Source organism: Salmo salar, chromosome 21 (assembly GCF_965601325.2).
Source record: "Salmo salar chromosome 21, fSalSal1, whole genome shotgun sequence".
Taxonomy (NCBI): Eukaryota; Metazoa; Chordata; class Actinopteri; order Salmoniformes; family Salmonidae; genus Salmo; species Salmo salar.
Genome location: NC_138311.1, coordinates 47,843,868 through 47,858,654, shown reverse-complemented (window position 1 = coordinate 47,858,654; position 14,787 = coordinate 47,843,868). Strand labels below are relative to the sequence as shown.

The window sequence follows — 14,787 nt, the reverse complement described above, 5'->3', positions numbered from 1 at the left end:
CTGTTTCTTCTCCTCTCCTACATGAAATACATGAAGATTGGTTGGATGGTGTGATTCACTGAGAATAAAATGCAACCAGCCATTACCAAGACCAGTCACAGATAGGCTCTAGCTCCTGATAAAGTCCTACTGTACTTCGTACATCTGATTTAGTTTATGAGAACTATATGCCTATTGACCTTACAAATCTCTTACGTGGTATTTTCAAACAGTGAGGTATGATGAGAATGAGAGTAGTAGGCCAGTCTATTAGATGTATTTTATGACATGACAGTAGTACAGTGAAAAGTAATGTGAAATGTCATCAGATCCATATGAAACTCCTCTGATCCATGCCCCTCCCTCGCGGTGACATCAGCAGGGTCCTGCTCTCGCTCTCTCTTCCCATCGCCAAAGACTCACAAAGGACTACAACTGGATAGTCGGAACTCGCAAAACTACGCCCGTTTGATGCTTTTATTCCAAAGGATTTATTTAAGGGACTTTTACTAGGTGAGCTAAGATTTTAAAGTTCTTATTCCCATGTTTCAAATGTTAAACTTATGCTGTCATCCAAACAGAAGTGCTCGCGTCGACAAAACAGTTTACATGATGTAGTTGCGTTCTCATAGTTTAGGAACCTCATTTACGAATAACTTTTTGTTTTTAATTCAGAATGGAGACCGTAGTTGTGATGTTATTTTAATGGAAACTATTGTCATTTTAATGGTTGGATATTTTTACGAGCGGAAGGGGCAGTGCAGCCACTTAGCTGACCAAAGGTGGGTGGGTTTTTCTGTCTTTGCGGTGCTAATTTGTAGCTCTACCTACATTGTTTCTTTTTACCACGTCATGCACCCTATAAATCACTATATCTCTCTGCCTCCACACAAGTTTTGCTGCCGATTATAAAAACAGTTTTGCCTTGAGTAATAGCAGTCATAAATTGTCGAAATTGTCTCCACTCTCCATCACCTATTGAACACAACAATTTAAAATGTTTTAAGAGTGGTGCATTCGCAACATTGATGTAATGCAGTGACAGTCGGTGCAGATCAAGATTAGGGAGGAGGATTTTTTTTAATGATCATGGCCTTATTTCTATCACAATATATTTGATAACTGTCATTCATATTCCATTCACCCAACTCAAGGCAACTCGAATATACCCATCATGAGCATGCTACAACCTAGCCTTCAACTGAAAGTTTATAATTTAGGTGAACAGGTCTAGAGATAAATTGGCGTAATCAAGGTGACACATTCAATAATGCCTTGTATACTCTTGCCTGTATCGAGCTGATCTGGTGTGTAAACATTAGTCTAAACAGTTAAAACGAGAGTTTCTATTGGACAAGTTAATATAGGCCCCTCCCCGTTTCATTCCGTTTACTTCCGTTTAAGAAACATTTTGCAACAGAATCGGCGGGAATGAATACACCCCTGATCACCTGCGTGCGCACACAGTTCTTTCGTAGCAGCTACATTCAGCATCATCACTTTGCTCGACGTAAATTCAGCAAAAAAAGAAACATACTCTCTCTGTCAACTGTGTTTATTTTCAGCAAACGTAACATGTGTAAATATTTGTATGAGCATAACTAGATTCAACAACTGAGACATAAACTGAACAAGTTCCACAGACATGTGACTAACAGAAATAGAATGTGTCCCTGAACAAAGGGTGGGGATCAAAATCAAAAGTAACAGTCAGTATCTGGTGTGGCCACCAGCTGCATTAAGTACTGCAGTGCATCTCCTCCTCATGGACTGCACCAGATTTGCCAGTTCTTACTGTGAGATGTTACCCCACTCTTCCACCAACGCACCTGCAAGTTCCCAGACATTTCTGGGGGGAATGACCCTAGCCCTCACCCTTCGATCCAACAGGTCCCAGACGTGCTCAATGGGATTGAGATCCGGGCTCTTCGCTGGCCATGGCAGAACACTGACATTCCTGTCTTGCAGGAAACCATGCACAGAACGAGCAGTATGGCTGGAGGCATTGTCATGCTGGAGGGTCATGTCAGGATGAGCCTGCAGGAAGGGTACCAGATGAGGGAGGAGGATGTCTTCCCTGTAACGTACAGCATTGAGATTGCCTGCAATGACAACAAGCTCAGTCCGATGATGCTGTGACACACCGCCCCAGACCATGATGAACGCTCCACCTCCAAATCGATCCCACTCCAGAGTACAGACCTCGGTGTAACGCTCATTTCTTCGGCGATAAACGCAAATCCGACCATCACCCCTGGTGATACAAAACCGCGACTTGTCAGTGAAGCGCACTTTTTGCCTGTCCTGTCTGGTCCAGCGACGGTGGGTTTGTGCCCATAGGCGACGTTGTTGCCGGTGACGTCTAGTGAGGATCTGCCTTACAACAGGCCTACAAGCCCTCAGTCCAGCCTCTCTCAGCCTATTGCAGACAGTCTGAGCACTGATGGAGGGTTTGTGCATTCCTGTTGTAACTCGGGCAGGTGTTGTTGCCATCCTGTACCTGTCCCGCAGGTGTGATGTTCGGATGTACTGATCCTGTGCAGATGTTGTTACATGTGGTCTGCCACTGCGAGGATGATCAGCTGTCCGTCCTGTCTCCCTGTAGCGCTGTCTTAGGCGTCTCACAGTAAGGACATTGCAATTTATTGCCCTGGCCACATCTGCAGTCCTCATGCCTCCTTGCAGCATGCCTAAGGCACATTCACGCAGATGAGCAGGGACCCTGGTCATCTTTCTTTTGGTGTTTTTCAGAGTCAGTAGAAAGGCCTCTTTAGTGACCTAAGTTTACATAACTGTGACCTTAAATGCCTACCCTCTAAAAGCTGTTAGTGTCTTAAAGACTGTTCCACAGGTGCATGTTCATTAATTGTTTATGGTTCATTGAACAAGCATGGGAAACAGTGTTTAAACCCTTTACAATGAAGATCTGTGAAGTTATTTGGATTTTTACGAATAATCTTTTGAAGGACAGGGTCCTGAAAAAAAGGATGTTTCTTTTTCTGTTGATTTTATAGTTAAGCAATATGGCCTGAGGTGTAGTATCTGGCCACTATATCACAGCTTAGGGCTGTTCTTAGGCACGCCCTTAGCTGTGGTATATTGGCCATGTATCACAAACTTTGAGGTGCCTTATTTCTATTATAAACTGGTTACCAAGGTAATTAGAGTAGTAAAAAGAAATGTTTTGTCATAATCGTGGTATACAGTTTGATATACCACGGCTGTCATCCAATTACCATTCAGGGCTCGAACCAACCAGTTTATAATTCCTTCTTGCATCTACTCTCCTCCTCTCACATTTTCCTTTCGCTTGTGGACTTCAGTGCACAAAACAACAGCTGTCTTTGACCAGGTGCAAAAACCTCTTCAAGCCAAGCCTTCATACCTTAATCGCTAACCACTACACAGCCTACATCACTGTCACTAGGTCCTGGACCATACTTGTACCATGATACTTCTTTGTATCGTGGCAAGGAAACAAAATACAAAGCGGATTTAACTTTTTTATGACAACAGCCCTAATGAGAAAAAAAGAAACAACAAACATAATTGTTGTCATCCAGAGTTACATTTATTTTCCAAGCTATAGAACACAGTACTTTACATACAGCAGGTTTTTTTATGGACCATAGTTTGATCTGCTTCATGTTTTCCATTTTGCCATGGAACAAATATTGCAATACTGGTATCTTTTTGGCTCAAGTTGTAACCTTATTAACGTTATAGTCAACAAACTAGAACTAATGAGTTAGTAAACCCACGATCCAATAGCATTCCTCTATGTTTGAGTCGGGTTGTTGAGTAGGCTAAAGTAGCTGCATTACCTACAGTGAGGGAAAAAAGTATTTGATCCCCTGCTGATTTTGTACGTTTGCCCACTTAAAAAAGAAATGAACCTGGTGGCCACTACAAGAAACGTCTGACCTCTGTGATTGCCAACAAGGGTTTTGCCACCAAGTACTAAGTTATGTTTTGCAGAGGGGTCAAATACTTATTTCCCTCATTAAAATGCAAATCAATTAATAACATTTTTGACATGCGTTTTTCTAGATATTTTTGTTGTTATTCTGTCTCTCACTGTTCAAATAAACCTACCATTAAAATTATAGACTGATCCTTTCTTTGTCAGTGGGCAAACGTACAGAATCAGCAGGAGATCAAATACTTTTTTCCCCCACTGTAAGTAAGGGAAGGTAAACTAAGAAGAATTAAAAAATACCACAAAATATAGTTTGCTCTCTCTGCTGCTTCTCATTAATTTAAGAAATTAATTTGTTCAAATCTGTTCAACTATTGTCTTTCTCTCTGAGTCAACTACTCATCACACTTTATGCACTGCAGTGCTAGCTTGCTGTAGTTTATTTTTTTCAGTTCTAGGTTCCTTCTCTGGTCTATTAATTGGATGGAAAACATGTCAGTTCATACTGCAAGAGCTCTGATAGGTTGGAAGATGTCCCCCGGAAGTTGTCATAAAAAACCTATGACGCGGTGAGAACTATGAGCCTCCTAGGTTTTTTATTGAAGTCAATTTACCAAGTGGATGGAAAATAGCTGTCCTCCGGCTACATCATGGTGCTACCCTAGAGGGTGCTGTTGAGGCTACTGTAGAACTTCATTGCAAGAAAGTATTTTTATCAGTTATTTGGTGAATATTTTTTTGTATAGTTTTATCCAGAAAGGATTACTTTTTTAAATGTTTCACAATTTTTATTTTCATAAAATTCACTGAGGAGGATGGTCCTTCCTTTTCCTCCTCTGAGGAGCCTCCACTGACGCAATCAAGTCTCCCCCGCCATTGAAAAGCTGGTCAAACGGCACTGGCTCGCATGCATGACATTCGTTGCCATGGTATCAATCAATCCAACTCACACAACATGTAAATTAGGAGTTTGAATAGGAGTGAAATTGTGTCATGTGGATATGGTGCACTTTCTCCTGTTAATTTTAAGTTTTCCCCGAACCTCATTCAATATTTCCTTGCGGGTCTCTGCGTTCTATTTTGAAGTCTTGCTAGCTTCATTGGTCAGAATGTTAATTTATTCATTTAGCGCAGAGTGAAATCTCACAAGCCTTGTAATATCTTTACTCATCACTCTCCTCATTGACCAAGGCCTTGAGGAAGGGTTCAGTCAATGTGCTTCAAAAATCTAATCACATTGAAACATGCTTTATAAATAACAGGTTTAGACTAAACAATGAAATGCTTACAGGTCCAGTTCCAATTTGTATTTGTAGTCCTTTTCTGTGATCGGGATTTTTTTTCTTCAGGTGTCAGGACACATCTCTAAACTACTCAGCTGCCAGAATGAAATTCGAAACAACTCAGTTGGCTAGTTCAGCTGTATGGCAAGTAGTGATGCTGTATGTCAAGTAGTGATGCACCAATATGACATTTTTGGCCGATTCCGATATTTTCCTTGCCCCAAAAAACAATACAGATAACTACAGTTTTAGCGGCCTTTTTAAGCATTCTAGTACAGTTGAATAGGCAACACAAGGACGTAGCGGTCTAAGGCACTGCATCTCAGTCCCTGGTTTGAATCCAGGCTGTATCACATCTGGCCGTGATTGGGAGTCCCATTTGGCGGCGCACAATTGGCCCAGCGTTGTCCGGGCCGTCATTGCAGATATGAATTTGTTCTTAACTGACTTGCCTAGTTAAATAAAGGTTACACACACACCACACTGACTAAAAAAGTTATTTTGTTGGCATTTACGTATGTCCCCATTACCAGTTAAACATAATCAAAATCTATTTCTTTCACGTACTTGCTGTGCTGTTTTGTTGTTCAGTCGTTTCATTCTCAACCAGGATTTCTATGGAATGCCGTTTGGGTCTTTGCGTGTCAAAATAACGCAATTTGACGTGTCAATTAATGCTATTTGACCAATCAGGACCTGAATATGACTGCACGTCACATAATAATTTCACGCTTTCATACATTTTTTATGTAGTTATTACACATTGATTACACTATCACTCATATTTCGTATGTCACAACGATTCATCGATACGCTTGTTATGATGCTGGTAAAGTTGTCAATCGTATATTCAACCGTTTGTGAATCTTCTTGTAGCCATTACCAGATTTATGAAGGTTGTACGACCATCTGTCATTAAAACATTAATAAAGGACAGAATTTCTCACATGTTGCTATTTTAAGTTTCTCTATAATTTATATTGTTAATATTTTTTAAGTATTGTTTATGCATTGCCAGTCAGGGGTTCCAGTAAATTTGGAGCCCACTGTAGCTAAACTTATTGCCAAACTTGATTTAGGTATTTTAAAACACTTCCTTCTTTCCCTATTATGGCAATCATCTAACTATCAACTGTCAATTTACCAGTGGTGTAAAGTACTCAAGTAAAAATACTTTAAAGTACTACTTAAGTTTTTGTGGGCATTTGTACTGTACTTTACTATTTATATAGTGACTTTTACTTCACTACATTCCTGAAGAAAATGATGTAGTTTAAAAAATGTTTTTACTCCATACATTTTAAATGCTTAGCAGTACAGGAAAATGGTCCAATTCACACACTTATCAAGAGAATATCCCTGGTCATCCCTGTTGCCTCTGATCTGGTAGACTCACTAAACACAAATGCTTCATTTGTAAATTATGTCTGAGTGTTGGAGTGTTCCCCTAACTATCTGTAAATGATGTCTGAGTGTTGGAGTGTTCCCCTAACTATCTGTAACTGATATTGGAGTGTTCCCCTAACTATCTGTAAATGATGTCTGAGTGTTGGAGTGTTCCCCTAACTGTCTGTAAATGATGTCTGAGTGTTGGAGTGTTCCCCTAACTATCTGTAAATGATGTCTGAGTGTTGGAGTGTTCCCCTAACTATCTGTAAATGATGTCTGAGTGTTGGAGTGTTCTCCTAACTATCTGTAAAATGAAAACCAAACTAGAACATGTGGCTGTCTGGTTTGCTTAATATATGACGTAAATGTAAATATAAAGAATTTGAAAGGATTTATACTTGTACTTGATACTTAAGTATATTTAAAACCAAATACTTTGACTTTTACTCAAGTTGTATTTTACTTAGTGACTTTCACTTTTACTTGAATATGACAATTGGGTACTTTTTCCACCACTGCAATTTACGGATACGATTGTGGTTGGTCAGATCAGCACATCAATAAATAGCTAACATTACCCCGCAAGTCAGATGGCTTTTTGCCGATAAAGGTGCATGTTCAAAATTTTAACCAGCTAACGTTAGCTAGCTACATTGGCTATCCGCTCTTATCTCATATCTTAGCACCATGTTTATCTAGCCAACTAGCATAGTAGCTAATATAGCTAGCTAGATAACGCCACAGATGAAAGGTTTAGTTATCATAATCTTTGCTAACAGGTCACATAGGTACAGTATCTGCATAGCTATCTTGCTTATTGAATTCATATCTGAGCACGTTGACACAAGCCTTATTTTTAGTGAATTTACTAAACTAATATTTGCAACAGGAGTTCAATTTTGATCACTGTGTCAATTCATCAATTTCTCAATACTGCACCTTTCTTTTGGAGAATGAGCTAGCTTGCTGCTTATTTATCCCAGCTAGACGTTCCTCGGCATTGTGCAGTGCTCGTGGCTCAGGCGGTGAGTGGCGGCTGGCATAGCAGCAGTTTTGCTATTTAGAGGGTCTATCTGCACAACCGATAGAGAAGGGCCAATAGACTTCAAAAGGTGATTATTGGCCGTTCTCTAGTTAGTTCCACACTTGCTGTGCGGTAGTAGAGAGAACAGTCAATGGCTTGGGATGGCTGCTAATAGGCAGACAGTCCTAATAGTAAATAAAAAACAGTAGCCATGGGTGACTGCTGTCATTGGGCGGATTGGATTATGCTGAGCTGCGGGTCACCGGTCTATGGCCCATGACATGAACGGGCAAAAGTGGCGAGGGATGAGCGCCCTTCTCAGTAATCTGTGGTGTTCAGTCATGTTGTCAACAAGGCAGCATGGTGCATCGTCCAGAAACATGCAACTTCTCTTCTACATAAAATATACACTACAGTTCAAAAATTTGGAGTCACATAGAAATGTCCTTGTTTTTGAAAGAATAGCAATTGTTTTTGTCCATTTAAAATTACATCAAATTGATCAGAAATACAGTGTAGACATTGTTAATGTTGTAAATGACTGTTGTAGCTGGAAACTGCTGTTTTTTAATGGAATATCTACATACACATACAGAGGCCCATTATCAGAAACCATCACTCCTGTGTTCCAATGGCACGTTGTGTTAGCTAATCCAAGTTTATCATTTTAAAAGGCTGATTGATCATTAGAAAACCCTTTTGCAATTATGTTAGCAGAGCTGAAAAATGTTGTGCTGATTAAAGAAACAATAAAACTGGCCTTATTTAGACTATTTGAGTATCTGGAGCATCAGCATTAGTGGGTTTAAGTACAGGCTCAAAATGGCCAGAAACAAAGAACTTTCTTCTGAAATTTGTCAGTCTATTCTTGTTCTGAGAAATGAAAGTTATTCCATGCGAGAAATTGTCAAGAAACTGAAGATCTCGTACCACGCTGTGTACTACTCCCTTCAAAGAACAGCACAAACTGTCTCTTACCAGAATAGGAGTGGGAGGCTCCGGTGCACAACTGAGCAAGTGGACAACTACATTAGTGTGTCTAGTTTGAGAAACAGACGCTTCACAAGTCCTCAACTGGCAGCTTCATTAAATAGTACCCACAAATCACCAGTCTCAACGTCAACAGTGAAGAGGCGACTCCGGGATGCTGGCCTTCTAGGCAGAGTTGTGAAGAAAAAGCCATATCTCAGACTGGCCAATAAAAGATTAAGATGGGCAAAAGAACACAGACACTGGACAGAGGAACTCCATACAAAATCAGCCATTTCCAGCTACAATAGTCATTTACAACATTAACAATGTCTGCACTGTATTTCTAATCAATTTCATGTTATTTTAATGGCACCCTAGTTCCAGAATCAATTCAGTCAACTTTCACTTAGTGAAGAAATATGCCCGCTCAGATGAATCTGATTCCCTCATTCTGTTCTCTTTACTTTATCCTATCTGCATTAAAGAGACTCTTGGGAGAATAATAACAATGATCAGCCTTTAAAGTGTGGATAATTAAAATCTGAGTAGCAGCAGCATTTACAGTGCATTCGGAAAGTGTTCAGACCTTTTTTCACATGTTACGTTACAGCCTTTTTCAAAAAATGATTAAGTAAAAAAAAAACATCAATGACAAAGCAAAAACAGTTTTTCTTGAATTTTTGCTAATTTATTCAAACTTAAAAAACAGATACCTTATTCATGTAATTATTCAGACACCTGGGAGTATAATAATTAGTTTTTAAAGTGCGTACTTAAAATCTATGCGGAACGGCATATAATCTCAAATGCTTGTCTTTTCCCATCATACGGTCAGTCACCTTCAAGCTTCATAATTAGTACAAAATCTCTACAAATGTATTTTGCACAGCTGTTCATTCATCTTTATACAGTGAACAAAAATATAAACGCAGCATGTAAAGTGTTGATCCCATGTTTCATGAGCTGAAATGTAAGATCCCAGAAATGTTCAATATGCACAAAAAGCTTATTTCTCTCATTTTGTGCACCCTTTTGTTTACATCCCTGTTAGTGAGCATTTCTCCTCTGCCAAGATTGTCCATCCACCTGACAGGCGTGACATATCAAGAAGTTGGTTGTACAGCATGATCATTACACAGGTGCACCTTGTGCAGGGGACAATAAAAGGCCACTCTAAAATGTGCAGTTTTTCCCATAACACACAATGCCACAGATGTCTCAACTTTTGAGGGAGCGTGCAATTGGCATGCTGATGGCAGGAATGTCCACCAGAGCTATTGCCACAGAATTTAATGATAATTTACTTTACCTTCAACGTCATTTTAGAGAATCTGACTGTACGTCCAACCGACCTCACAACCGCAAACCACGTGTATTGTTGGCATGTGGGGTTATGGAATGGGCAGGCATAAGCTACGGAAAACAAACACAATTGCATTTTATCGATGACAATTGTAATGCACAGAAATACTGTGCCAAGATCCTGAGGCCCATTTAAGGTATCTTTGACCAAAAGATGCATATCTTTATACCCACTCATGTGAAATCCATAGATTAGGGCCTAATTCATTTCAAATGACTGATTTCCTCATATGAACTATAACTCAGTAAAATCATTGAAATTGTTGCGTTTTAGATTTTTGTTCAGTACAAAATAAATAACATATCTTGGAGCAACATTAACCCATGTTTTTGCACAACACAGTGATATATTTTGATAGATTAAAATGTTTTTCACAGTTTGTGGGCCTGAGAAGAGTCTTGCTCTTTTACTTGGACTGAAGTTCATATTGAATAATGCATGGACTTGGTTAGTCCCTGTATGTTTTATTTAGTCAGCTGGGGCAGAGCGTCTTAGTGCACTAACGGGTGACATGGAGCTCAGTCTTTTTTTATTGACATTTTTTTTACCCCTTTTTTTCTCCCCAATTTTTCAACGGGCTCGGGAGGCGAAGGTTTTCTTCCGAAAACATGACCTGCCAAACTGCGCTTCCTAATACCCGCCCTCTTAACCCGGAAGCCAGCCGTACCAATGATCACTTTATTAACCTCTGCCTACTTTCTGCTATTTCTCAGGTCACTTGTATAATACGAAGCCTCTGCCAAAGCATAACTCATTTTTCCGTCTTTCAGAGCTCCCTCTTGAGTGACAAATGATTTAAATGGAGTTCATTGTGTGAGTGAATGTGCATGTGATTCTAGATAAGCTGCTCCCACAGTGAGAACGTGCCTCTCCGCACTCTCTCCCTCCGCACTCTCCCTGTGGACATTAGTGCTGGATCCAGCTGGTTAGTTACACCGTCCTTTACAACAGAGGGCACGCTGGCACAATTGGCATCAGACAGGGCAGCTTTGTTCGCCCCGGGGCACCCTGGGACCCTGTCTGACTCATGGATAATAGCCACTTATTGCCAGGTGTCACTCATACTAGAGGTTTGGTTGGGTCATTCTGTATTGTTCCATTCAGCGTGGGTTGTAAGTGATTGTGTTCTCTAAGTGTTTGAACAGTTTTAATCAACAGTGATTTCTTAACCTCTATGGGCTAGGTGGGACGCTAGCGTCCCCCCCGTGGTGCACTCCATCAACAGCAGGTGCATTTCAAGAGCGGCAAATTTGAAACCAAATAAATGTCAAAATTCAAATTTTTCAAACATACAACTATTTTACACCCTTTGAAAGATAAACATCTCCTTAATCTAACCACGTTTTACGATTTCAAAAAGGTTTTACGGCGAAAGCATAAATTTAGAGTATGTTAGGACAGTACATTTACAAGAGTTGTGTGTAATGTTTTGTCAATTCAAAGACAGGGTCACCAAAACCATAAAACCAGCTAAAATGATGCACTAACCTTTTACAATCTCCATCAGATGACACTCCTAGGACATTATGTTAGACAATGCATGCATTTTTAGTTCTATCAAGTTCATATTTATATCCAAAAACAGCGTTTTACTATGGCATTGATGTTGAGGAAATCGTTTCCCTCCAATAACCGGCAGTCAAGTCAGCATCACAAATTAAATAATTAAAATTAGAAAACATTGGTAAAATATTATATTGTCATTTAAAGAATTATAGATTTACATCTCTTGAACGCAATCAACTTGCCAGATTTAAAAATAACCTTACTGGGAAATCACACTTTGCAATAATCTGAGCACTGCGCCCAGAAAAATACGCGTTGCGATACAGACTAGTCGTCATGTTGGGGAGATCTAAAATCGAAAATACTATGTAAATAATCCATTACCTTTGATTCTCTTCATCAGATGTCACTTCCAGGTATCACAGGTCCATAACGAATGTAGTTTTGTTCAAAAAAGCTCATAATTTATGTCCAAAAATCTCCGTCTTGATAGCACATGATCTAAGCCCGCCGGACTTCACTTCATGAACGAGGGGAAAAAATATATTTACGTTCGTTCAAACATGTCAAACGTTGTATAGCATAAATCATTAGGGCCTTTTTTAACCAGAACATGAATAATATTCAAGGTGGACGAATGCATACTCTTTTATAACGTATTGGAACGAGGGTACCCAACATGAACTCGCGCGCCAGGTGTCTAATGGGCCATCATCGTTCCATGGCTCTTGTTCGGTCAGATCTCCCTCCAGAAGACTCAAAACACTTTGTAAAGGCTGGTGACATCTAGTGGAAGCAATAGGAAGTGCCAAAATATTCCTCAGCCCCTGTGTTTTTCAATGGCATAGGTTTAAAGGTAATACAACACATCAGGTATCCACTTCCTGTCAGAAAATGTCTCAGGGTTTTGCCTGCCAAATGAGTTCTGTTATACTCACAGACACCATTCAAACAGTTTTAGAAACTTTAGAGTGTTTTCTATCCATATATAATAAGTATATGCATATTCTAGTTACTGGGTAGGATTAGTAACCAGATTAAATCGGGTACATTTTTTTTATCCAGCCGTGCAAATACTGCCCCCTAGCCCTAACAGGTTTTAAGATGGAGGAGGCCGATCCTTCCTGTAGCTTCTGTTTGATTGTGTCCATGTTTCTAGTGCCCATCTCCACAGGGATGTATTAACTGGATTACCTAGGCAACTTTCCTCTCAGCTTTATTTGTGTAACATTAGCCCATCAGCTACTGGGTGTTCCAATTCTGAGTCTTGAATGTACAACCAGTGTTGTTGATAACCTGGAACATGCAGTGGCTTTTAGAAAGGGAGATTAGGAAGTGAAACCAGAGGCTACATTTCCCTTTGGATTCCAATGTTACCATAGCATTCCTCCTACTTCATGGTGAGACTAGCAATGTGATGAGAAGAGAATTCCACTGAAATGGCTGATTTTAGAAAGCCTGCATTGACAGTTGGAAGACACCCTATTTTTTTTTAATCGAAAGAATGATTCCTTTTCACTTCATCTCTTGTGCCAATTTACAATGAAATATTTATGTTCAAAGCTTTCAAGTGAATGAAGTGGAGAGGGATAGCCAAGGCTAGTAGCCATATTTCCCCTCTGTTAGCAAAAAGGGGTTTTCCACAGGCATTTAATAAGGCATAATGCCAGTTTTAGACTCTTTGCAATGTGATACACAACCACAACATAGTTTTAATGCATTTTCAGTTAAAGTGTTGAAAGGAAATTGTATTACCATGTATGATTTGCAAGACAGAAGTTTGCATGCATAGAAATGTCGGGCTGTTAGACAAATGTTTACCAACCCATTCAAATCTCATCACTGGCTGTAAACCAATCTTAGTACCATGTGAGACAGATGATGTCACTGAAGAATCTAGAATCTGATGCTGTCATCAGAATCAGTCAATGTACACAGTGAGGCTTCTGTTATGGTTCTCCGTCAACATTGGTCTTTGATTACATTATCTTTGACTGGCCAATAGTCAATAGAGCCACACATAGAGTCATGAAGAGTGTCTCTGTTTTATGTTGGAGCTAAACTTGTAGACCACAGTTTATCTGCAGGCTATAAGGACCACAGGGTGGTTCTAAAACTCACAACACCGAGGGTTCTAGACCGCTGCTGAAACATTCACCTCTGGGATAACACCTATTCTTCAGTGCAGGGATCAAATCAAATTTGTCACATGCGCCAAATACAACAGGTGTGATCTTACAGTGAAATGCTTACTTACAAGCCCTGAACCAACAATGCTGTTTTAAGAAAAATAAGTGTTAAGTTAAAAATAACAAATGGTTAAAGTGCAGCAGTAAAATAACAGTAGCGAGGCTATATACAGGGGATACCAGTACAGAGTCGATGTGTGGAGGCACCAGTTAGTCAAGGTAATATGTACATGTAGGTAGAGAAAGTGACTATACATAGATAACCAGAGAGTAGCAGCAGCGTAAACGTGTGGGGGGGGGGCACACAATGTAAAAAGTCTGGGTAGCCATTTGATTAGCTGTTCAGGAGTCTTCTGGCTTGGGGGTAGAAACTGTTAAGAAGCCTTTTGGACCTAGACTTGGCGATCCGGTACTGCTTGCCGTGTGGTAGCAGAGAGAACAGTCTATGACTAGGGTGTCTGGAGTCTTTGACAATTTTTAGGGCCTTCCTCTGATACCGCCTGGTGTAGAGGTCCTGGATGGCAGGAAGCTTGGCCCCAGTGATGTACTGGGCCATACGCACTGCCCTCCGTACGTACTACCCTCGGTGGCCGAGCAGTTTCCATACCAGGCAGTGATGCAACCAGTCAGGGTGCACTCGATGGTGCAGCTGTAGAACCTTTTGAGGATCTGAGGACCCATGCCAAGTCTTTTCAGTCTCCTGAGGAATAGGCTTTGTCGTGCCCTCTTCACGACCGACTTGGTGTGTTTGGTCCAAGATCATTTATTGGTGATGTGGACCAAGGAACTTGAAGCTCTCAACCTTCTCCACTACAGCCCTGTCGATGAGAATGGGGCGTGCTCGTCCTCCTTTTCCTGTAGTCCACAATCATCTCCTTTGTCTTGATCACGTTGAGGGAGAGGTTGTTATCCTGGCAACACACAGCCAGGTCTCTAGCCTCCTCCCTATAGGCTGTCTCAGCATTGTCGGTGATCAGGCCTACCACTGTTGTGTTGTCAGCCAACTTAATGATGGTGTTGAAGTCGTGCCTGGCTGGCAGCCATCGACTCCAGCACCTTTCTTTCAATCATCATCATCATCAATCATCACCCCGACCTACGTCCCCGATATCTCTGTCTCTTTCTCATGCGAACCCCTGGGGTTTTGGGCCTTGTCTGAAGTA

At 40.5% G+C, this 14,787-nt stretch overlaps 1 protein-coding gene across 1 annotated transcript in view; it reads left to right on the top strand.

Moving 5' to 3' along the window:
- The first annotated feature begins 352 nt into the window (after positions 1–352).
- LOC106582420 (SH3 domain-binding protein 4) overlaps positions 353–14,787 on the top strand; it is a 109,275-nt gene continuing 94,840 nt past the window's right edge. The window contains exon 1 of the mRNA XM_014165522.2: positions 353–492. The gene's annotated coding sequence lies outside the window, so the exon portion shown is untranslated. The remainder of the gene's footprint in view (positions 493–14,787) is intronic.